This window comes from Protopterus annectens, chromosome 2.part0 (assembly GCF_019279795.1).
Source record: "Protopterus annectens isolate FY-2018-M chromosome 2.part0, PAN1.0, whole genome shotgun sequence".
Classification (NCBI taxonomy): domain Eukaryota; kingdom Metazoa; phylum Chordata; order Ceratodontiformes; family Protopteridae; genus Protopterus; species Protopterus annectens.
The window spans coordinates 262,765,276-262,793,140 of NC_056728.1; the positions used below are offsets into that span (position 1 = coordinate 262,765,276).

General features: G+C 44.6%; 1 protein-coding gene across 1 annotated transcript in view; it reads left to right on the forward strand.

Annotated features, from left to right (window-relative positions):
• Nucleotides 1-27,865, forward strand: part of SRFBP1 (serum response factor binding protein 1) — a 1,736,845-nt gene that overhangs the window by 1,582,773 nt on the left and 126,207 nt on the right. The gene's annotated exons all lie outside the window — the stretch shown is intronic.

A 27,865-nucleotide genomic window follows, 5' to 3' on the forward strand; every position in this document is an offset into this window, starting at 1 on the left:
TAAAAGCATTACTCTGTCCCCAGGCAGCTGGCAACGCACACACAGACTTGGCAGGGCTGGGAGTCGAACATACACCTAACTGCCTTATCACGCTACAGCATTACGTAGTTACAGAATGCGCTACTGAGATTACTGAACACAGCACTCCCAGAGGCATACTTCTAGGTGGATGACATCATCCACAAAGGCAAAGACGCCGCTAGGCGAATGTATGTGGAGTGAGCCATCTAAAAGCATTACTCATCCGCAGGCAGCTGGAAACACACACACACACACACACACACACACACACACACACACACACACACACACACTTGGCAGGGCGTCGAACATACACCTAACTACCTTATCATACTACAGCATTACGCAGTTACAGAATGCGCTACTGAGATTACTGGAACACAGCATTCCCAGAGGCATACTTCTAGGTGGATGACATCATCCGCAAAGGCAAGGACGCCGATAGGGAATGTATAGAGAGTGAGCAGTCTAAAAGCATATTACTGTCCCAAGGTAGACATAGACAAACACACGGCAGTGGCGTGAGCGGGACAACTGCCTATCTACGGAGCACTATTACAACACTACATAGATATGGGGCGCGCCGCGTGCACAGTCAGCTCACGCTCGCGGATTGCAATGCCACGGTCAAGGATTCCGACCATGTCACCCAATCGCCTGTCCAGAACATCAGCAATCTGCTGTTGAGCATTTGCCAATGCCTGGATATTGTCGTTTAGAGTACGGATAGCAGCCCTCTGCAGCCTCTGCCCTTCTCTGTTCTGCCGTTCAGCATGTGCCTGTGCCACCATTACAGTCTGGAACATGTCTCTGGTGATACCAGCTGCTGCGCTCTGTCCTGCAGGTGCATGTCTGCCAGAGGTCCTCCTAGGAGCAGCATTGGCCACATGCCTGTGTGGCACATCTGCAGTCATGACACTGACACCATGGTGTGGAGACACACCTTCTGTAACCACCACACGTTCCTGTTCCACGCTAACAGACGCTGACTGTCCTTCCTCTATGGCCACTGGTGATGCGGTATGTGTTGGCAGCAGAACTGTGTGCGGGGAAGAGGGGGACATAGCTGGGATGGTAACCATTGGCACAGATTCAGCCCCTGACAACCCTGCCTGTACCTCATGCATATGTTCATCACTGCTAGTATCTGTGGGGACACTAACATCAGATGGACCGCAGGAGGGTAACGCACCTACATCACCTGTGAATGCAAAGAAAGACTCTAAATTAGAGTAGACACACACAGACACACACAGACACACCATGCATGTGATTTGACAGACGGCATACAGCATGCATGTGATACAGCAGACAGCATGCAGCTCAGACATTAATAGTGTTAGTTAGCATACCTCCCTGGGTTGCACACAACAGCAAGCAGGTATCATATCAGTAGCCATGCAGTTCACACAATCATGGTAGTAAGCATGCATCCCCGTGATACACCATGTGGACCAGAACAGGTTAACAGTACACATGGCTGAAGTGACCTTGACATGTAATCTGCTGACGTGTGCATTAACATGCATACATGTCTGAAACAATGGTGTCCTGACACATGTACAGCATTGTAATGGGCATCACATTGCAGTGTTGTCTGTATGCCCTACAGATAGAATGCATGTTTAGCAAATGTGCATGAGCATGGAAGGGTAGCGTGAGCCATCTACATTGCTATACAGTGTGAAGTACAGACACTGTGCCATTGCATGGCATCATGAGGCGTCTATATTGCTATACAGTGCGTAAGATGCACACATTGCATAGCCATAACGGCATGCATACCCATGACATAACTGTGGATTGTGACCCACGATGCTGAGGTGTATACACAACAAGAAGAAACAACAGTAGGTGTTACTGCTATAATTCAACTGAACAACGATACCACACCAAGAACTTTATTAGATAAAGCTTTTGGGTCTACACCCTTCATCAGTATGAGTCATTACAAAAAAATCAGCATTTAAATAGGAGAATATAAAATCACATGCTTCAGCCCATCCCACTCCCTAATTAACAATCAAAACTAAAAGTAATATACAACTCATAAAGGTCTATATAAAAAAATATTAAAAAAAGGACAAGAAATCTTACTTTACATAAAAACTCTTCTGCTTAGAATAAAACATAAAAATGATTAATAACTTATGCAAACATTATATAAGTATTAATATATCTATACACAATAAAGAAGTCACTGGTAGCATCTAACATCCTGTGGTGTATTACATCAGGTTCTAGAAACTTGTCATAACCTATTAAAGCCTCTCTCTCTGCCTTTTAGCTAATACTGGCTTTAAGCTAACCGCATTATTTAAGCCCGGGGGTACATCCGCCTGTAGCCTAATAATCCACTCTAGTTCTCTCAACTCCAAAAGATTGTTAATGTCACCTTTCCTTAAACTCACTTCCATTTTACTTAATACCCTACATTTAAATACGTCTTTCACCTTTCTCCATGGCATGCTTACTCAGAGCATTCGTCAATACTTTTCTTCTTACTTCAGATTTAGGCTCCACTATTCTCTCTTAGTTTTCTGATCGTTTTGCCCACATAGAATGATGTACATAAGGTACACGTAGCTAGATACACTATCCTTTCCTCATTACAAGCAGTTAATGTTTTTATAGCAAAGTCTTCTCCTGTTATTGGATGTTGGAATTTAGTGTCTCCTTCATATAAATCATTGCAACAGGAACAATTATAACATTTAATCATCCCTTCTAAACCATTTTTTCTTTTAGTTTTAACCTGAAAGTCTTTATAGCATATTTTCTGCTTCAAAGCTACACAGCTCCTGTAAGCAAACCTTGGTTTATCACCTACAATTGATTTTATCTCAGGCATAGCCAATAAAATTGGCCAATTCCTTTCTATTATATTACATACATTCCGTGTATTTAAATTGTATGTTGTCATATACCTCAAAGTTTCAACAACTGCAGGTGAACCATCATTTGTTTTCTCATTACCAACCACCAATATTGGTCTATAATTAATCTGTCTACCCTCTATTACTTCCTCCCTTATCTTATTTATCAGATGTTTAGAGTAACCACTTCTCTCAAACTCTAATGACATAATTTCTACCTGTTCAGAAAAAAACATCCTCAACTGTATTCAGCTTACTCAATCTTATAAATTGTGCTTTAATTATTCCTTTAAAAATATGTGGAGCATGCATACTGTCCCTATTCACATACCTCAAAGCATCTACCTCTTTTCTGAACACCTTAGATTCTAATCTGCTATTAACCTTAAACAACATTACATCCAAGAAATTCATACTACTAACTGAAGCCTCCATTTTAAACTTTAGAAAGTCAGTTGAGCTATTGAGGTATTGTACATAAGCTTCCAATTCCAATAGGGACCCCTTCCATATCATAAAACAATCGTCCACAAATCTTTTGTAGAACAACATTTTCTCATTTGAGTAACTACTTTCATCAAATATAACTTTCTTCTCCCACTCATAAAGCACAAGATTAGCATACGTCTTGCCCTTTTTTTAATATTTTTTTATATAGACCTTTATGAGTTGTATATTACTTTTAGTTTTGATTGTTAATTAGGGAGTGGGATGGGCTGAAGCATGTGATTTTATATTCTCCTATTTAAATGCTGATTTTTTTGTAATGACTCATACTGATGAAGGGTGTAGACCCGAAAGCTTTATCTAATAAATTTCTTGGTGTGGTATCGTGGTTCAGTGTATACACAACAAACCATGCTGTGTCATGTGACAGGTCACTGGAAGACCTACAGATGACACCCCTGCACAACTATTACAGAGTCTTAGCTGCCTGGCAACCATGTCCACACATGGCAGACTTGTCAATTCACCATGTCCCATATGACATTGATGTACCACACACACGAGGTGCACAGCTAATGGTGATGTCCTACAGCAGCAAGGGAAATGTACAGTATCTGTGGCCTGATGTGGTGTCAATGTCTGTGGAAGCTGTACAGGTGACTACTGTCATGCTATGACACAGTCATGATGTTCAACACATCTTATATGGTAGACTTCAGTGACACCTCCACTAGCTGTGCACAGGCTTTTAGGATGTCCAGTGTACCACATCAACTGTATAATCAGTCAACTAAGGCTATAATTGGACCATGTGTGGACAATGTGCAACAGGGTGTATACACATCACATCTACTGTGTGGCTACATGTCTCTGGCCATCCTCCATGGCCATGTGTGAACATGTGTTGGCCAAATGTTTGTGATGGCCATCTATCTCACATGTCTGTGTTGTCCTATATGACATACACCCATAGATGTCAGATATGTCACCATCCACAGGGCTATGCAGACAACGGGTTGTTTGTTTGGTATGTGGGGTATGTGTTATGGGATAGTGTGACAATATTGCAGCCAGAACACTACATGTCTGGGACATGTCAGAATGCACATCACAATGTGTGCACCCATTGCAGGGGCATATAACACAATGGTGACTCCTGTGGGCTGCCCATATCCCAGCTCACTGTGTGGTACTGTTTGCGTACCATACATGTGTTGTTCCAATGTATAGTACATATGCCTACATTGTACAACAGCTCCACCGTTGTATGCACAGCTGTCCACACATGTAGCAATGACAGATACTGTGGTTTCATGTTGGTGTATCATTTTGTTTGTATATGTTGCACATGGGTAGCCACTGTGAATGATGGGAGATGTGACCTGTATATTGTGACTGGACCAAACATCAAGTGTACAAGTGTTGACTGGCCACATGGCGAATAGATCTATGCTTTAACATGCCTGATACTGATGACAGTCTCACCTGCAATGGACTGATGTCTGTGCGGCACGCCAGAGGTACCTGTATAGGGGTGACACAACAGTTTGAACATTATCCATGACTGTATGACAGACACAGGGTGCACTGTGCATGTTAACACATTCGCCTGTACAATAGCATATAGTATGCACATGTGTGCATACACAGGGTAGCATACTATAGTATGCAGGATGTGTGTAAACATACCTTGCATATGATGTTACATTACATAATGTATAGTGACACATGCAACTAAATAGGATATAATAGTCATATGTGCAGTACTGACTTACCAGGCAAGTCCAGGCTCATTGGTTGGGAGACACCCACCTCCACGATGGCAGCTAGTGTTTGTGGATGCTGTTCTGAGGGTGTCCCCAGACTGGCCAGTAGCTCCTTGGTGTGTGTGGGTAGGGGCTGGGTTGGTGGCCCACCACCTGTTCCACCTTGTTCCCTGGCGAATGCAGTGGCACGCTATTTCACATGTCATATCAAGTCCATGCAGTGTCTGCGCACCTGCTGGTAGGTGCGGTTATGGCCACCCACATCATTAACCCTCCTGCAAAGATCCTGCCACAGGTCGTCATGCTGCTGGGCATGCTGTGGCACATGGCTGAACAACACATCATAGTTATCATGGAGGTACGGGATGAGGACATCATCCTCCTGGTGGCTGTACGCTGGCAGGCGTGAGCGAGGCATTATCTGTAAGACATAATGATGGTGACAGGTCACAGTGTCACAGAGATGTACAGAGATACTGCTACACATACATTTGTAGTAAATCTAGTACATCTGCACAGTTATCTTTGCAAATCATCATGACACTGACACAACTGACATGTTTGTGTCACACACATGTAACACCCGTTATGCATTGGATATCATCACCATATATGTGTGTCACATCATTACATTGTTCATACTCCATGTGAATGCTGTCTTGATGTGGGCATGTCTGTTTGCCTGCACTGGTGTTCTTACCTATCAGCACATGCCTGGATGTGTCCACAGTAATGCTGTTGACCTTGATGCTGTGTATACGTCACATATCAACACATACACTGCCTTAATGGATTTGAGCAGTGACAATGCACACATACACATGGAAACCTTTACATGCATCTGTTCTGCCATATACATCTACACAGCACTGTACAGCAGTTCAACATCCTGCCACGGATTGCCTGTGTTGCACATGTGATAGACATGGGACTATGGCTAGTCGGACGTCATTCGCAGGGATGGTTATCAACTATAGCATGTATGGGCATGGTTTCCTAGCTGTATCCAACAGCCATTTTGCCACCGCGTGGTGCATCAGTGCCACATTACTGATCCAGACAGTTGATAATACATCTACCATGCGGTCATCACACCATGTATGACAGAAATGACATGTGCAGCTTTGATGGACATGGTTGCATGGTATGGTGGGAGTATGTCACATGTATGGCACAGGGATCTGTCCAGCATGTGGTGATCCTAGTAGTAGGATGGTGGCTGTCCATGACATCTGTCTTTCAGATCAGGATATGTACGTGTAGCATGTCCAACATCATAGTGTAGCACATGTCTTTGTGCAAGGTAGCCAGCATGCTGCATAGTGGAGGTGAGTATTGTGAAGGCTGGTATCGCCCATCCACGCATGGCCAATACCCCTTAAAGGTGATATGTGATCCAATATTGGTTACCTGAGTGCTGAGTATGCCTGTCCAATGATCTCCATGCTCATGGATGGCACCCTGTCATGACATGGGTGCCTCGTATGACTACCTAAGTGGCCTGGAGATGTCACCAACTCAGGGAGGTGAACTGCACAGCACCATCCCTTACACAGTGCCCATAATGTTGACCGCAGTCTAGGTGGTAGTTAATGGGTACAGGGATATTCACCTAGCGATGACAATGCTGATATCATCTGTCAGAATGTGCACATATGTCACACACCTCACCCACAAAGCCCATTCTGTATGTTGTTCACAATACTGAGACAGCTATTGCTCATAGGTCATGGCCATTCACATTCTTACATACACAGATGCCTCACATTTGTCTGTGTGGTATGGGATACAATGAGGGGGGAGTGCAACACATTAATCCTATTTTACTGTAGCTGCCACTGGTGTGATATGCACATGTCACTCTGACACCTTTTGTAGTGTTGTTTCTGTCAACAGGCCACTGGTAGAACACTCCTGTGACATACGAAGGTACATGTAGTCAAACATCCGTACTGTCATCTACATCTGTACTGCTAACATCTACATTGATAATGGTTCATGGACTTGCAGACCATACTCAGCAGGGTAATATTGTGGTGCCTCCAATTATGACTGTCGTCACCACTTGTGGGTTGATATTATCCAACACCCTATCTGTATTGCATTTTCATGCTCAGCACTTGTTCAGAACTTGTGAGCACTTCATGAGCTACTAATTAATATAGCACCCATTCCAAACCATTTCTCACAAGTACACTGTCTGTCCTTACATTTCCAGCTTGCTTACAGTACAACAGCTGTTGTACACACATAACTCACATATCTTGTGAGACATGGTTGAATATACAGGCATGTCCAACTGTCACGTACCAGTGCTATTGCCTGTCTACATGATGAATATGGCATACATGTGGCAATAGAGTGATTGTCTCATGTACACAGTCAATGCTCACCTCCCAACATACGACACTCCAGCCTGTGGGAGATACACATATGCAGCCATGCTGGGGGTAATGCTGTCACCAACCCTGACTGAACCTGACAGTCATGTGGGGCCGTGTAACATTTGCAACACACCCCACTCATCACATAGTCTCACAAGATCTCCACCACCACAGGCCGCACATACGAGTACAACTTGTGCAGTACCTCTCCATACTCTGTGTAGGCACCAAAGGCAGCCCCCATCACCAAACACAACAACAATAACTTATAGCCCACAGACTCATGTGTGCCCATCACATACAGCCAATAGGGGTGTTATATACACAACGCACCAGTCATAGGTGACTCTGTAGGCGGTCACACTGATGTCCCACTCAGAAGGCTACACAAGGCGATAGTCACTTACATCTAGCTGTCGGGTAACTGGTTCTGCAACATAACCTATGCACCCATGCCACACCTCACCAGGTACAATTTGACTGTCATTCTCCATGTTAGTCTGACTGCCCTGAGATGCAACTTCACAGACTACATATGCAGGGACATGCAATAGCTCACCGGTCTTGTAGCCCTGAAGGTATGGGCCAAGCTCTGGGGAACATTATGCATTCATCCGGACATCCGGACTTGATACCACTGTTCAACGACTGACTGTTTCACTTCAACAGTTGCTTATGCTTCTGCTGTCATTCCACAGGCATCCAGTATCTGTCTGCTTTGACTGACATGGTCAACAAAACACGATGCTTTGGCACAGATAACCTGCACCTGTCAGCCCTGGGAGTACAGATAACCTGTAAGGCTCTTGCTGCTCCTATACTGCCTGTCTTGCACAGTTTCCAATAGCATTCACCACCAGAACGGGAACAGGCAAGCAAAACATGGGGTCATGTGACTCAATGCTTGACATCTTCATCTCTGATGCACGCAGGCAAGGCACTCCTTATAATGGACCACTTCAATATCTCTGCAGTGACTGGGACCTGCCTCTAGGCTCTGCAGAGCACACCTGCAATGACAGGTTATACGCAGACCACACCTTTCAGTCATGTAACCTGGACCGGAACACCCACGGCTGAGGTGTTCCCATATTCCACTATGTTGTACACACATCCTGGCTAGTTACTTAGCACAATGCATCAGAGGTGCTCCACGTGCAACTCACTGTGGCCAGAACTGCTATACACATTGTAACATGCTATGGATTCAACAACATACCCCACGGTTACCAGACCTCATTTCTTTGTGTACTGGACAGTAGGGTTCAGACAGGTACTACTGATGTGAGACTGACTCTACCCCACACTTAACTGGGATAGCCACTCATGTACCGACACACGCTGTCTGGGATTCATAACCTCCACTCGGCTGGATCAACCCATACACACCACCTCCAAGACCAACAATATCCTAGACATGGACACTACCAACATGTGACTGGTGTTCCACACCTGGGGTTATCCCCTCGTTGGTGGATTCCAAACATATGCTAATCACCCTTGTTATCCACATCCCGGCACCACACCCTTCACGACATACACAGTACAAGAGTACTGAAGACAAGATTATCAATTTCAACAATTGGCTTAAGTATTGGTGTCATTCAAAGGGGATCCAATGCCTGTCAGCCTGGGATGACATGCTCGACAAGCCACGATGCTTCGCTAGGGACGGCTTGCACCTGTCACCCCTGGGCTTTCGGATATTGGCAAAGGCTCTTGCTACCCCCATAGTGCCTTTTTTAGGCAAGGCTCAAAAGACAAACCCACCTCCATAGGTATCACAAGGGATAAGAAACTAAGAGTAATGCTACTCAACGCCAGAAGTCTAAACCTCAAGATGCACGCACTCGAAACTCTACTTAGCATGGAGAACATCGATATCTGTGCAGTAACAGAAACCTGGTTCAAGGCTCTCGAGCACCCCAGCACTACCAGGTTATACCTCATACCATGCTTTTCGGCCCCAAAACTTGGACCGAACCACAAAAGGAGGGAGAGTATCAATATTCACAAAGATACCCACACCTCCAGGTTGGTGGCACAGCACGAAGCATCAGAGACTATCCATGTGCAACTAACAGTGGGTAAAACTGCCTTCCAGTTTATAGCCTGCTGCAGACCACCCTCCCAAACCCAGGAACCCCACTCGGCCTTCCTGAGAACACTGGAAAATATGAAGGTCTCTCCAAACACCATTATATTGGGTGACTTCAACTACCCAACCATAGACTGGGAGCATTACTCTAGCTCCAACACCCTAGCCCAAAGGTTCCTAGAATTTATAAACTCAAATGCTATGGAACAACTTGTTACCACTCCCACAAGAGGGAAACGCATACTGGACCTGATCATCACCAACATGGGGACTCTATGCTCCAGACCAGAAGTGTATCCCTCACTGGTAAGATCAGACCATAAACTAATCTCACTGGATATTCACATCCCGACCCCACCCCATGCCCAGAAAACCACAGTGAAAAACTTCTCTAAAGCAAATTTCACACTCCTCAAAACCGAGGTGGAATCCTTCAAAGCCCCCGGGCCTCTGGATAATATGGCCCAGACCACAAAATCCTTTATAAACGCATTCTATGAACACCTTCAGGAATGTATGGATCATGCGATCCCAAATAAAACCAAGACCCAATCCTCCAAAGGCAGACCTGGTGGACCCCAGCCATAAACAAACTATACAATAGAAGGAGGAAGCTACTACATGACAGAGCAAAATCCCAAAAAGGGAAGGCATCTCTGATCAGTATTAGCAAAAAACTATGGGCACTCATAAAATCGTCTAAGGCCAGCTTCGAGAGAAAAATTGCACAGGACACTAAGGATAATCACAAGGCTTTCTTTAGTTATGTTAGGAACCTGGGGAATTCCCAGATATGCTCAGAATTAGTCCAAAATGACAAAAATACACCGAACCCACAGACATTGCCAACATCCTAGCTGACAGGTTCAGCAAACTTCTCCCCCCACCAAAAGGGCTAATATCTATCCCAGCAGAGTGCTGCTCCCTGACATCTCAGATGCTCAGGTAAGAGCTGCCCTCCAAAGCAAGAAACACAGCATCAATGGGACCAGACGGTGTCCCGGCTGCGTTCTACATGAACTCAGAAGAGCTAAACCCAAACCTAAAACTACTGTTCAATCTCAGCCTTACTACAGGATATGTACCCAAAGAGTGGCGACAGCAACAGTGGTCCCTCTCCACAAAGGTGGTGCCTCAACGGATCCTGGAAACTATCGCCCATAAGTCTCACTAGCTTGGTCTGCAAAGCTATGGAAAGGATCATCATGGACCTTATAAATAAAGATATTGGGGACCTACAGACACTGGATCCTACCCAGTTCGGCTTTGTTAAGGGCAGATCCTGCCTCTTAAACCTGGTCAATTTCTTTGAAACAGTCACCAAGGCCATTGACAAGGGAAGGTGGTCCACACAGCCTACCTGGACCTTGCAAAGCCTTCGATACAATACCCACTGGCATTATAGATAAGCTCACCAGCTTAAATATAAACCCCTATGTCACTAGATGGGTTGCAAACTGGCTCAAGGACAGAACCCACATGGTTAGAATAGCTGGAGCCATGTCAGACTCCAAACCAGTTACAAGTGGCATCCCACAAGGCTCAGTCTTGGGACCTCTCTTGTTCGGTATATATTTCTCGGAGGTACAGGCCAACATGGAAGGACTGTGGCTGACCAAGTTCGCAGATGACTGCAAACTGGGCACCATAATAGACTCTCCAGCTGACACAAGCATCCTCCAAAAAGGCCTCATAGAAACAGACAACTGGTGCCAGGGCCATGGCCTCAAGCTAAACGCCAAAAAGTGCATAGTCATCCCCTTTGGCAAAACAAAGTGGCCACAAATTACCACATAGGTGGTAATCCATTAAGTACAGAAGAAGTAATTAGGGACCTGGGGACCCAAGTTGATAGCAATCTCTCATTTGACAACCACGTGGCCAAAGTGGTTAGAAAAACATTTTATATAGCCCACCTAATCATGAAGGGATTCACATCTAGATCAGGGAGGTCATCGTGCCTCTTTACTCATCCCTCATCAGGCCCATAATTGAGTACAGTGCCCCTTTGGGATGTACCTTACCAGACACCTGCAGCAACTGGAAAGACCCCAAAAGTACCTCACCAAGAGGATCAAGGGGCTCAAACAGATGCCGTATGCTGCCCAGTTAAAGAAACTCCAGCTCTACTCAGTGGCATACCGCCTGCTCAGAGGCGATCTGTTGCCTGACTTATAAAGCCATGTCCAACCCGAATTAATGGACATGCTGCACCTCAGAAAATCCAAATCCCATCGAGCTACTGAGAGACTTAAACCTCAGCACTGAAATAAATAGGACATGCTGGAGGGACAGATTCATAACCCAGAGGCTCCCTTCACTCTGGAATAAAATCCCAGTCCAGGTTAGGCAGAGTCCCTCATTGACTCTCTTCAAGAGGAATCTTGATGAGTGGATGGGAGATCGTAGGTTTACCCCGGGTATCACTTCTGTGTCACTGTTAGACAGAAGCGCAGTATACTAACCTCGAAAAAGGGCATAGCAAAATTAATTTAAAATGGGTGGTGAAAGCCATACACACTCTGGCTAGGCTTATAAATGCCCTAGGGCAGATAGCCTAGTATGAACCTATGAACCTATGAACAATGCCTACTACAGACGTCTTGTGACAGCAGTAGTCATGACACCCATGCAGATGGACAATGCACATACAAATGCTGAAACATACCAGTGCACTTCATTAGCCCTTACATGACTGCACGGATCATGCTATTCCAGACAGAGCCATGATGGTACCCACCAGATAACGGACGCCACTCTGGGGGTCCAGTTCCATGGACATAATTTACAACAAAAGGTGGAGGATGTTGCAAAGTGGAGTACAATCCCATGGGTGGGGTAGCTCACTGGTCAGCCTCAGTAGGGCTACGGGATCCCTCATCACATACTCCGAACCTAGCTATGTAAACATTACTGTGACACATTCCAGCGTGTACCACAAGGCATTATGGAGGTATGTCAGTAGTCAATGGCAATACCCACATCTGGTCTGACATACAACAGTTACTCATGAGCATTACAGAACCAAGTGATGTTGGCAACATGCTGGCGGATGGGTTCAATGCTAACATTACACCCTCTCACTCCCTACAGGGCCACAATCCATGCAGGAACATTGCGGTGTCCCTGCGGTCACAACTACACAGTACTAACCTGCACTCTCTAAGACCTGGAACACTGACTCCATGTGACCGTCCAACATCCCAGGCTGTGATTTACACAAACCTCTGAACGACATGTCTCCCCACTTGGCCACCAGATTCAGTAATAGCCTTGTATCAGACATTGTGGCCCCTGAATGGCACACAGCAGCAGTTATCACACTCCACACAGGTGGCACCACAATGAACGAGAGGGACTATTGCCCTATACGCCTGACTGGACTGTTCTGCAAGGCTATGGGGCACATCATCATGGAAATCATTCACAGAGACATTGGTGGGCTCCAGTCCTTTGATGCCACCCAGGTTGGACTTGTTAGGGCCAGAGCATGGCTCCTACACCTGGTGGACTCCTTTGATACAGTTACCAGGGTAGTTGATGACGGTAAGGGGGTCCACACAGCCTACATTGTCCTCTCATTGGCTTTCAGCACCATTCTCCATTCTGGTATTGACAACATACACATCAACCTGCACATCGTATGCAAAGTGGCTCACAGACAGGACCCACACAATGAGGGTAGCATACCATAGTACCTACAGTATTTCAGTTACACTTGGCGTACCACAGTCCTCAGTCATAGGGCCCCTCATGTTTGGTATATGCTTCCCTGAGGTACAGGCTAGCACAGAGGGACTTTCCCTGACTAGCTTTCCTGACAACTGCATACAAAGCACCATGATTGATCCACCAGCTGATACTGACTCCCTTCATAAGGGTGTCACTGTGACGGATACCTGATATCAATATCATGGCCTCAAGCTGCATGACACAAGGTGCATGAACATCCCCTTTGCATTACAGCAATCACCCGCTGACTATCACATAGGTGGTAGTCCCCTACATACATGTCACATTGTATGTGATCGTAGTACACACGTATGTAGCACCCACTCCTTTGATAACCATATTGCCACTGTGGCATGGATATCCTTCTACGTGGCCACCCTTATCTGCACTGGGGTTGTAGCTGGAACATAGGCACCCATTGTACCTCTGAACTCCTGACGTATATACACATTCAAGGGTACAACACCCCTTTTAGGGTGTACCTTACAGAATAGCTACGGCTTTACATACCACAACATTACCACGCCATGAGGATTATTGAGCTCCGAAGGTTGACGTATGCGACAGAACTACGGACACCACGACTGTACACATTTGCATACTAGATACTCAGGGGTGACCTCTGCTGAACAGACAGGGCCCATGTCCACAACTATATTCATGGATATACTCCACATAAGCGACATAAGCAAAAGCCACTGTGAGCAACATGCTCATGGATATGTGCACACACGCAATGATGAGTGGGATGTGCTTGAGGGTTACATTCCCAAACCAGACACTCACCATGCTTTGGAACATGATTCCTATGTGCATCACGCAGGGACACTCAGTAGCACTGTTCATGTGATACCTCACTTGGTGGATGGGAGACACACATGTATGCCAGGGATCACTGCAGTGGCTGTACTGTGCAGAGGAGCAGGTAACACATGGCTCTGCTGTTCACAGACAGGACACTACCCTAGAGAGGTGCCACTGGTGTAAACACTGTAGTTGGGCTTACACATAGACTTGCCAGACTGCATTGTACCCCACTATGAACCTGTGAAGCTATTACATGTCCTTTGTGCATGGTTAATTGAGTAAATCTTCCATTTCGATTAGCTATCATGCTGTTACAGTGTCCCGTGACTACAAGCCATATGTATCCTGTTACTGTATATTGTACATGCCAATAGACGGTACCTTTGGTATGCATGATATGCCTGTTATGCTGTGTAGAATATCTGACATATCTTCCTACAATACTGTACACTACACATATTTTACATATTATCCCATAATGCAAAGCATACTTGCACAGCGAGACCACCTTAGGCATGTCATTGTCGTTATATGCCCATACATATGCCTACTGTGACAGTATATCAACATATACTATCCCCTGCTATGGCACGTACTTGTTGGACATACCCTACCACTGATGGCGGGTGGTATGGAATTGTTCTGTTTAAAGCCCTCATGTAGCATCCCTTGTGGTGTCTGTGATGTTTACCTTTGGCCCACTGCAGGACACACAATTTCTACAAGCATTACTATGCTCAGCAAGACATCACTACATAATACCTTTTCCCACTTTATGCATTGCGGACACTTTTAATTAATACAAAACAGGCTATACATACACTAACATACTGAGTGTTGTACATACCTTGTTATCATTCTGAAGTTCTGTAACTATCTCTCTTACACTGTTTAAACAGTTCTATGGTATGAGCATATGGTTTGAATGTCTGTCAAGTCATCCTTATATACGTTGATACCTGTAACATGTGGTTTCCTGCCGCCAATTGGTGTTCCTGAGTGAATTATTACTTGAACATCAGCTGTGCAGCTGCTCGATTCGCCAATTATGTGGCAACAGTGGGGTATAATTGCATTCTCCACTTGGGCGTTGCCCATTTGCCCTACCTTCGGGGAGATGGCCTGTATTGTGTTTTGTTGTGTGTAATTGCAACTGCTATGTGTAGAGACATGGATATTTTGGATTCATGTCCCCCGTGGATTGTGTGTGACGGCTAGAGTATGTGGTTCTACATGTGAGTGTACCTGTCATCCCAACCATCTGATAAGGGACTATTGCAAACAAAACCTGTAACATCGCCGTCTGTTCCATTATACAATGGCTACGATTTCACATGGCGCCTTTAAAAATGTGTCTCTCACAAGGTATGTTAACGCTTCTGCCAATGTAATTGAGTAACTGGATGTTTGTGCTGTAATTACAGTCTGTATTGCTATAGTTTCATGTGTGGGGGATGTAGGTGGGTGTACGTAGCATATACAGATTTGTGGGGCTTGCATTTCTACATATTCCATATATGTGTGTGGGCTTCTTCCCTAATTAAAGACCTATCAGTTAGTAGACTTTTGTTACGGGCATATACATTGGGCCATTGTTAATTGGTTTCTATATAGTATGCAGGTGAGATTGATACTTCCATACCTCCAGAAATACAGCGATATGTAAAGGAATGTTACTAAATGACAGCTGTCCCATGTATTTCTGTCCCAGATATTTGCACTCATTGCAGTTGTGTTGGTAACTGAACCTCTTTGGCATGGGTTGCCACCTTTTCAAATGGCCATTGTGGGACACTTGCGGGACACACATCGGTGTTTATAGGCCAACACATACCCACGGCCAGTACACAGGATAGCACATACTTTTATCCTGAATACATACTTATTGTTGTAGGACTTTGGCTACTTATCATATTGCATGTAACATTTACGTTTCTTACATACAGGCATAACTATTTAATGCAACTATTACATAATATATGGGAATGTCCTACAATCTCGGACATTTGCCCTTTTTAATGTTTTATATCAGGACACAACTGCCCAGGGAGGGGCTGTCCCTCCTAATGTGGGACAGGTGGTAACCGTATGCCTATGGCTAGCTATAACCACACCTACCATAATGATCTACCTCTGAGTTGGCACTAACAGACACACGATGCAGACACACACACACACATTACAGTCCCACGGACATGCACACGGCACCCTCAACACACACATACACAGACTACGGCAATCACAAACACAGTTGAACACAGTACCTACGTGGACCGCAACACCGGCAGCGGTAACTAAATGTCCCTTCATATTGTGATAATATTACTCGTACTGTGTTCTTTCGGTCTTTCATCCTCGTGGTTATGCGTGTCGGTATGTGACACATACCATAGTTGGTGGTATCCTATTTATTTGTACCTCCATGGTTGTGTGCATGTCATTGACCTATCTATATATTTGCAGATATCAGTGAATCCGTATATATCAACATATACCTCTCTGTCACCCTTTCTATCTGTATTATATATATGTGTGTATATATATATATATATATATATATATATATATATATATATATATATATATATATATATATATATATATATATACATCTGACAGAGATAGTGACAGGCAGAATACACCTTTCATTGTGTACTTGTCAGTGTATAATGTTTCCTGGACTCCGCACATTTGTGTTTGAACCTGTCACATTACACACCTGCCGTAGGTACATCTTGGCTACCATAGTATTAGGTAATTGTGTACATGATTGCGTGTTCTACTCCTGGCAGTGGTTGTTTTACCCTTCAGAGCAGGCACTATTAGTACAGGGGTGAATAATGCTGGTTTCACCTGTTCTGGACATCATTGACCGTGATCTGCGCGATATTCAGAGAAGCTTAGCCCTGTTTCGCGCATATCCGTATAGTCATATTTAAACGACGCTTACCAGCACTGGGCAACACATATTCCTGCTAACATGTGCTAAACATTATCTGATGACCTGCATCCGACATGCATTATTCATGCCTTCGGGATTACGTTACATCCCTTGCAGGACGTGGGACCGGGAACATGCACGACGGTCACTGCATTTACCACTTGGGCATCTGGGATTTGTACACGTGTTATGGCATTTTGTATGTGGACTATACTATGGCTGTTACTCCATACTGCAATCACATGGGTAACTCAGTTAGTTTACATATGGATGAGTCCTATTAATGGTATGTTCATGTGTTGTTTAATGGATGTGCTCCAGCATTGGGTATGTATATCACAGTGAGCCACACACGATAATGTGCTACACCTTCAAACGACCGTAGGTGGAGCATGCTGGGGTGACAGATACCTGTCATGGGTACACCCCATGCCTTGACACGAAATCCATGATTACATTATGTAGAGCCCCTCATTAACGCACCAGGGAATCCATGCAGAGTGTGTGGAGAACAGTGCTTACACACATGTGATCCCGCGATTGCCTCTGCTCCACTGAGTGACAGTTGGTTACTCGATGTTGTGGCGACAGCAGAGACTGTTTGCCTCGATTGGTGTATGGCCTCTGACAATTGGGCCTGTACCTACCGATGTACCTAGGAACCTATACACACAGTACCAACATATGCTGATAGGTGCATATACTGTTCAGGTGTTGACATTCCTTGTTCCAATAGCTGTTGTGTGTACAATGGTTGAGGGCTGCCTATGTAGGATTCACATAGTAGCCCACCTATACATTACAATTTACAGGTGGTCGTGTGTGTGCGCCATCCATTTTACTGTGTGTGCAGGTGGAGAGGTGTGTCAGTCCGTAGGGGCCTACACTGTCAGAGTATGTGCTATACGTTCCCTCTTTGCCAAGGCATAGGCATATTGGGCATGCCTCTGTCTGCCTACTAAGGCTGGCACAGGGTGTTTGTGGTCTGAATCCCTCTGTGCCTGTGATGGCCTTGGCAATTGTGGTGGGCTATGAGGGCCTTCACCATTTTGTCCCTGCTGCAGCTGTTTCTGCAGGATCATATTATGTAGCATGACACATACTATGAAGATGTGGGCACATGTGCCTGGAGAGTACTGCAAGGCTCCACCAGATGTCCAAGCAATGGAACCATGATTTCAGCATCCTGAACACATGCTCTGTGATGATTCTGGTTTGTGCGTGTGCCTCATTATGGCATTCTTGCATGGGTGTGTGTGCATTTCTGATGAGAGTCATCATCCACGGCTCCAGTGCATAGCCAGCATCCCCCACAATGTGGCCATGTGGGATATCCCCCCTGACAAATGCCTGATACAGCTGTGAGGCATGCCAGATATGAGAGTCATGGTAGCTTCCAGGGCTGCCAGCACACACATCCATGATAATGCCCTGGGCATTGCACATGACCTGGCAGTTGATGGAGTGGAATCCCTTGCGGTTTATGTAGTGCCTACCATGCTCACCGGGTGGTGACTTGATATATATGTGCGTGCAGTCTATCGCACCCAGTACCTCCGGGTAGTGTGCCACATGGTGGAAGTGAAGCATATTGCTGGCCAACTCTTCCTGAGTTCGGGGGAAGTATATATGCTCATTGGCATGTGGTAACATGGCATCCAGGAACTGGTGTAGTACCCTGGATGCTGATGCCTGTGAGATCCCCATTATATCTCCAGTTGGCCTTTGAAAGGTACCTGTGGCTAGTATTCGCAAGCTTACACATACCTTCGTGTCCACTGGGATGGGTTCCCCTCTGTTGTTTCTGGATCTCAGGTGTGGCCGGCACAGCTCAACTATTTGCTGTAAGATGTCCCTGTCCACCCTGTAATGCTCTACTATCTCCAGATCATGTAGCCCCTGGTAGGTTACCCTTGGTCTGAACACTCTTCTCCTCCTCCGGGGCCTGCGGTGGTTGTCAGCATCATCCTCCACAACACCGTCAGTCTCTAACACATGGTGATGAATCACAGCTATAGCAGCTCCCAACATGTACATTTTAAAAGTTCCACGTGTGTTTACACCTATGGTGCAGTGTTTGGGAATACACAGATGTGTGTAGGGTGCTTTCACACTTTATACTATTGTGCTGTGAACACCGATGATGTCATAGGGTGTGTATGTACGATCGTAGCTACAGGGTATCTTATGTGTTTTACTACAGGAACTACTATTGTGGTGCCTTTGGTGTTCAATTACATTTGGCTGCCGTGGATTACCTCTTGCCCTTCCCTTTACATTTCTTCACGTTTCACCTACCATTTTCTGGCATGCATCCAGCAGCCTGCTTTCATTTGTACTTTCCTAGACCTGGCTTATCTTGCGTAATGTGTTCTATTGCCTGTCTACTGTAGGTTTGCTTTGCTCTGCTATGACAGTTCTCCTTTCTTTGCAATCTGACACCTCCCCTATCCTGTTTTGCAGGTTTCTGCGAGCAGACTTGTCAGCTGCCGTTGATTGCCTGCTGTGAGTTAATAGGTGTTAATTGCTCAGTTGTACTCCAATTACCCTACTGCAGCATTTCCTTCTTTTCTTCCCCTGACCTTCCTGTTTGTGCTATGGTTCGCGGCGCGTGCATCCGCTTACCGGGTTTCGGGCACGTTTTCATCCCCATACACATGCGCTTTCTGGCACCAGATGTGCTCTCAGCTAAACGATGCTATACATACCTCCCCACCCCTGTCCTGTGGCTTTGCTTAGCAATGGCCAGGCCAGATTTGCATTGCTCCAATGTGCTTACAGCTACGGTGGCACACCCCACTGTTGATATGTATACCTCTGAGCCACGCCTCGGTGTTGTAGCGCTGCACCGTATGGTATATCCTTAATCCGGCGGCACATTTGCGATTCAGTATTACCTGCCTCATTTGCATGGCATTGACTACTAATTCATTGTTACCGCGCCGAACACTGTCACAGACCCTTAGCAATCCTTGCAGCTTGGTTGTGGTGTACCATGCATACCATTGAGTATTATGGTGAAATCCTGACTTGTATTACATTGCGATTTTATGACATTTGTATATATTTTCTTTGTGTTCCCGATTGCGCACAGATGCCCTGCGGTTGTATTTTGCGTTACTGTGGACATGACATTAAATGTTTTTTAGGTGTTGTACATCTTTTCTTATGCCATTGGCTGTATATTTAGCCATTGGCATATGTTAACTTTGTAATACATGAGTCTGGTCCGCTTTCATAGCTCCGATGCTCTGTTTGGAAAAATGTAAACCGTGTTTTTTGGTTTACATTTCTGTGGGCTTACGCTACGCCTGCACTGCTTCATGAATCACTGTGTACCTTCATTTGCATGGTGCGGCACTGCACATGGGGTGATTAGCATACCTAAGCTGAGGGCTGCGCATTTCTGGCGTACACCGGTAGTGCACATGGAATTGGATCATACCTGAATCCCTTGGTGGCCATATTTGGCATTATACCGCCTATGCTACGCCTGCGCCTGGCGCAAGCTTCATGAATCCCGGGGACCATCTTTTATTGCTACCCATAAAGTAATTTAATTTCAGCTATTTTTCTGAATTTACCCCCCTGTATTCCAGTTTCCACTGTTAGAATATATACATTTAAACAGTTACAGTAGTGCATGTACATTTCTGTTCTCTTCCAGCAGGGCACACTTGTGGTTACATTTCAAACAGCACTTTGCAAAACCCTTTTTAACACACATGTCTGTACAGACTATTTTGATATTCACATAACATACATTTCTAATGCAGTTTTTACACAAGCATCATATATAAATCATGTTGATATTCACAAATGACATATACCCCGGGATTCACTAATCTTCCATGCAGGAATAAGTTATTCCTGCATGGAAACAACCGTTTAAGGGCAGCATGGTAGCACGCCATGCATAGTAATGAAGGCACGCTGCCTCTGCTTCTAAATGGACACGGAGCATGGACGAGTGCAGGTGGTGTGTCTGAGAGCAGAGCTCTCATGATACACATCCCCCTGCACTCAGGAAGCGCCACTCGGCAATTACAATGAGCAAGAATGCTTATAGGAGGCTGCATACCTCCCAACTGTACAAATCGCAGAATGTCCAGATTTCTCGCCCATACAGCACGCCATTTGTCCTGACAAATCACTGGAATGATCTCAGTATTGAAATCGGTATATAATGGTATACATTTCAGTGTCAGACTTGAAATCCATCAGAAAACCTATATTAAAACAAATCCTGTTACTCTAGCAACTGTCCCAAGTTTATAAGAGCAATAATGAAAATATGTCCATAGTTGTACCACAATTTGTCAAGCTTTGTCCAAATAGTTTGCCTGAAGAGGTTGAGAGGTATGGTGGGTTGCTACGATGTTTGCCAAATGTGCAGATGCATGCAGAAATCCACAGCAATAAGTGAAACCTGTCCCTTCCTAGAGAAAATAGCAGTAGAAATTTTTTTTTAATCATACAGATTAAATTTAACCATAGGTGCGTGGGTTTGCCCATTGTTTAGCTACACATACTGTAGCTTAAATAGCACAAGAAGATAAATAGCAAGATACATGCAATTGAAGCAGTATTGCAATAGTGTAGTGGTCAGAGTGTTCGCTTTGTGAGTAGTCATTCTTGGTTTAATTCTCACTGTAGTAAATTCCATTTTCCATGTGAAATCACTTTATGAACATTTTTTTGCTGTATAACCTAATAATAACATATATTTGTGAAATGGAGTACTGCATTAAGTGCAGATGTGAGGTGTCATAATAATGTGGTACAATCCACAGATAAGCACAAGTGCACCATACCGTATATATGCACATGAATCAGGGATACAAAATGAAGGTATAATGTATAATGAATGATAAATCCATAGAGTGTCCAAATCTACCACTTTCCCAAGAGCCATGTTTCATTTCTGTCTAAATTAGTGTGGGAGTAAGTGGGAGTAAGCAGTTTTAAGCAGTAGTAAGTGGGTTTAAGCCCATTTGCATGGGGTAAGCAATGTGCACACGGGATAAGCTAACTCCCTGTAAGTATATTTAACCAAAAGTTAGCATTGCTTGCCATCACGCAAACCCACTTACAACTCCTTAAAAGTACCTTAATCATTCTGTATCCAGCAGCCACTGTTCTGCCCAGCAACAAAATAAACAGCCCTTGGAGGTCTTGAACCCAGGACCTTGTACACTATAGTCATAGCAGTTAACCAGCAAGCCATCACAGCAGTACAAAAAACTGAGGTATCCCCAAACAGATCCTCACTATAGAAAAATTACAGTTTACATGTGAAAGGAATCTATATACAGTTTTATGCTGTATAACCTACTACATAACATAAATATGTGAACTGGAGTACTGCATTAAGTCCAGATGTGAGGTGTCATTGTAATTTAAAAATAAGCAATGCTAAACATTGCACATCCCTGCTTACTAGGTGTAAGCCATGTGTAGGCCAGCTAAATCAATCTGCCCATTGGTATTCACCTTTAAGCAATGCCAACCTTAGGTAAGCAGGTTCACGACAAAGTGCATGAAACCAGCCCTATTTAAACCCCACAGGCGGGAATACATCTCATAACTGGTTACAGCTTCCTCCTGTAGGCACTATGGCTAATGTGGGAGAAGGATCGTGCTTCTGGGTGCAGCGCTGGGGCATCCAGGAGTCCAACGTCATGGCAGGACTCCTCGTTAAAGACCATGAACAGAGACTGCTGCAGGGTGGGTACCAGGGTTCCCTATATAAAGTGGAAGCCTGGGACCGTCTTGCCTGTGACCTCACCAGTGCCACTGGCATTCCTCGACCTGGTAACCAGGTCAGGCATCACTATGCCGACCTGAAATGTAGGAAGAGGGAGCTCTTGGATCAGTGGATCCAAGAAGCTAGGCAGTTGGGTGATGTCCCAGCCGTGTGTAAGTACTCATCCTACTACCTGTTTAATAATTGCCAGCTCATGGATATTATGGATAGTTATGGCTAAATATTCCTCTTATGTCTTTGACAGTGGCAGCAGAGTGGGCTGTGAATCAGGAAGCCCATACCTTTAGGCTGCAGAGGCTGCATCGCGAGGCAGGTTAGTAATAATCTTGCATGTACTGTCATAAGAAATAAATCTAAAAGTAGTAGAAAGTTAATTGCCAGTATAAAACCTGTATTGTGTATGGCATGTACTGAATAAACCAGACAATATGGCAGGAAGAGTCTCATATAGGTATGTAAATAAAAGGGTAACAGCCTGGCAGTAAAGGTCTAACTCCTGGACTGCTTGTGTTTACTCTGGTATCATATGGTAATGTAGCGTTGCAATCTCTTAATAGTAATGTTGTATTAAGCACTGTTACCCACACTGCGCTACATAAATAAAATGTGTAGGAATGCCTGTATATGACTGTTGTAATCACAATGTCATATTGTAGAACTGAGAGAGACTTAGACCGAAAACAGTGAAAAGATAGATAACATAATCCAAGTAGCACACTCAACTGAGATGTGAAGTGTTGTATTTTTAGCACACACAGCCATGGTTCGAATCCTAGGAGTGGTAGTAAGCTGTATGTAGAATCATACCCCACAACTGTACAGATATTGTCAGAAAGTCCAGATAATTGGTGTAATTCCCCTGCCTGTCACCCTGTCCCCATGGCAAATCAGTGGGATGATCCCAGAAGTTTAGGCAGCAGATAATAACATGCAACTGATTGTCAGACACCATAACTGTCAGAAATATATGTATAAGAACAAACCTGTCACTCTAGCAACTCACCAAATTGTTATGAGAGTAATAAGCAAAGTATGTACCATCCCCACCCCCATGTTGTGAAGCTATGTCCAGAGTGTGTGCAGTAGCAGAGTGAGACGTATGTGCATAATAATAATAATGTGGAATCTGGTAATATGTGTGACAACATTCAGGTAGTGTTAACAAACATTCCCCCCACAGGTCTGTCAGATACGAAAACTGTGCCTAGAAATAAAAGATTGAATTCCTGGACTGGTACTATTTAGTCTGGTATTGTATGGCAGTGTTAGTGTTGCAGTTTCTCTGAATAATAAGGTATTACTCATCAATGTCATCCGCACAGTGCTACATAACAAGACTCTCTAGGAAACCCTGTATAAGAGTGTTGTAATTACAAGGTCAGATTGTAAAACCACAGGAGACTTATAGACAGAAATCAGGGAAAAGATACATAGCAGTATCTATATAGCACACTCAACTGTGATGTACACTGTTTTATTTTTAGCAGACACAGCCATGGTTCGAATCCTGGAAGTGGTAGTAAGCTGTATGCAGGATCATACCCCTCAGCTGTACAGATTTGTCCAGAATGTTCAGATAATTGGCCCATATCTGCTTCCTGTTACCCTGTCCCCCTGGCATATCAGTGTAATGATCTCTGATATTTAGGCAGCATTTAATGTCATATAACTGACTGCCAGACCTGTAAACATTCAAAAAATGTATATGAAAACAAACCTGTCATTGTAGCAACTCACCAAAGGTTTATGAGGCCAATAGTCAAAATATGTCCCAGTTTCACCTGCATGTTGTCAAGACTTGGCCAGAGTGTGTGCAATAAGAGATGGAGGGGTATATGCATAACATCACCCTGGAATCTGCGAATATGCGTAGAAACAGTCAGGTAGTGTTAACAAACAATACCTCCACAGGCACACCAGATAAGAGGTGTATACTGCAGGTAAAACACAGTTCATGTACATAATTGTCTACAACCATACCACTGTCCAAACTAAGGCCATAGGGTAGTGCAATAATACCTGTAAGGTACAGATTACAGCACTGACTAAGAAAGTAATGAGAACTACAGGGATATACAAGTTGTTAATTGACATCTTTCTCTACCCCCCACCATATCTGCAACAATAATCTAAATATACAACTCAGTGGGCATGTGTACAATTAAATTTACTGTTGGGACATATGCCCTATTGTTTGATAAATATTGAAATTTGTTTCTATGCAAGTGCCATGTTGAAGTACTCCCACATTGGTGGCATGCTGTCATCAATGTACCTGCATGCTGTTGTAATGGCCACTGTGGTTCCATATATGCATGTGTTCTGTTTGCTATGCAACTGTTGCATATCTGATGTTTTGGGTTAATGTGAATATATATGCATGCTGTTATACCTAATCCTGGAATGTGTTAACTATTAGTAACCCACATATGTTATAAAATTGAAGCACCATAGCACATCTGGGAAGGCCGGTCCCAATGGACCCACCTCTCCCACCTCATCTGGCCATGGCACCAGGCACCTGCATGTCTGGGCCCATCCTGGGACCTCCTCGTCTGCTGGTCCTGCACCACCTTCGGGTGGAACCACCTCAGGGGATGGGGCTCACCCCCGGAAGCGTACGTGGACGGGATACTGTCACCCATCTTCAGGTCTGGGTTCTGGTGCATAGCAAGCTTTGCAGGGAGTTTGGAGATCTGCTACGCCAGCTTGAGGGCCACATGGCACATCTAGAGTGTCAACCTGCCCCTCCTACCCAGCCTCCAGCACAGCCACCTTCAGGGCTGTGAAAGTGCAGTGGTGACTTCCCATGGGTGGGGACCTCATTCCCACTGTTTCCATTAGGGGACTCATGGGCTTCCGACTTCCAAATACCCCTCCCCATCGAAGGTGTTTACCCCCCCACATGTGTCATATACTGCCCTTGTATGCTGTCTTGTCTGTCTTGTCTGTCATCCTACCCAATCTACCTCCAGAAATATACCTACTATCCCTCCCCAACATCCCACTCTCACCTTAAAAAAAGGCAATCTGTTCCCCAAAAAAAAGGCTCGTCCCATACACAGCTGTCCATTTCGCACACGTGTACATTGGACAGATGTAATCTGGTCTAGTTGGCTTCATAACATATTACTGTTGTCCTCACCCCTCTCTCAGAGGTATGAGTGTCCAAATCTACCTCTAAATAAGTGTATATGCACAGCTGTTGCTGTAGAAGAAATGGGCAGCTATGGACCATCCCTACACCCGTCCGGCACATCCCTAGCTATTTTCCCTACTGTCTTTCCCTGTTTGATCCCCTTTTCACCACTTTCCTATCAACCTTTTTTCTTTTCTTTTAAAGAAATTAGCACAGGGGTAAGCACTTTTAAGCAGCAGTATGCGGGTTTCAGCCTGTTTGCGCAGGGGTAAGCAATGTCTACACAGGATAATCAATTTAGAGGATAACTGACTGTAAACATATTTAACCGGAAGTTAGCATTGCTTACCATCACGCAAACCCAGTTACAACTGCTTAAAAGTGCCTTAATCACTCTCTATCCAATGGCTACCTTGTTTTACCCAGCAACAAAATAATCAGCCTTTGCAAGTCTTGAACCCAGGACCCTGCACACCATAGCCAAAGTGATTCACCACTAAGCCATGTCAGATATGCATAGCACAGATGTTTTAACAAACATATCATCCAGCACAGTCATTCAACAGTAAATGTATTTATACATGTAGATGTGTGTGAGTGTGTGTGTGTGTGTGTGTGTGTGTGTGTGTGTGTGTGTGTGTGTGTGTGTGTGTGTGTGTGTGTGTGTGTGTGTGTGTGTGTGTACATATATAGATATATATCTACATATATATATATATATATATATATATATATATATAGAGAGAGAGAGAGAGAGAGATCTATAGATATAAAAGAGAACACAACAAATACATATATGACCAAAGTCACCATTAATGGGGATGAGGGGGCCCATGCTAAGCACCTCTTGCAATTATTGATATCATTCCCACCCCCACAGCCAAACATATCTGCCTTGCAACACAAAAAAGTGCCTAAACAGGCATGTCCAAGGATCAGCTTCTGGTGATTTCTCCTGTCCGCCTGGTGAATCTGGGCATACTAGGGCAATACAGCAATTGCCTCATGTACACAAAAAACCCTCTACTCCTACTACCCAACACTACAACCTGTGAAAGATGCACTTACATAGCTAAACTGGAAGCAAAGCTCTCTCCAGCCAAGATTGAGCTAGACAGTCAAGAGGAGAAGGTTAACACCTGCACTACAACTCAAGCAACACATAGCCCTTCATAACCCAAACCATCAACACCGACATATAGTAGCACTAAATCCACATATGCGGAGACCTTTAACATTAACCTGCCCAAGCAACAAGGACCTCCAAAGCTGAAATGCAAACAAACACCAGTCACAACCAAAGTGACACATAGCTCACAACATCAGTGTGCCATCCAACAACAGCCCCTAGGGCAAGACAATGTACCCAACACTTTAGTCATAGGTGACTCTATAGTCAGGCACACTGATGTCCCACTCACCAGGATGAACAAGGAGAAAATTACAGTCAGCTGCCTGGCAGGTGCCAGGATCCGCCACATAATGAATGCACTCAAGACACTCCACAACAAGTACAAATACGACTCTGTCATTGTCCATTGCGACGTACCTCCCCGGACTACATGAAAAGAGACATGGAAGAGCGCTCGGATCATGTGGCCCAGGCAGGTATGACCCTAGCCCTGAGTAGCATCCTGCCTTCACCCAGAATGATACCACAGTATAAGGACAAAATGACTGGCTTCAACGATTGGCTAAGCTTCTAGTGTCATACAAAGGGGATCCAGTATCTGTCTGCCTGGGACGACATGATCGACAAACGATGATGCTTTGCCAGAGATGGTCTGCACCTGTCGCCTCTGGGATTCAGGTTACTGGCTAAAGCTCTTGCCACCCCTACAGTGCCTTTTTTAGGTAAGGTTCAAAGGACAAAACCACCACCGTAAC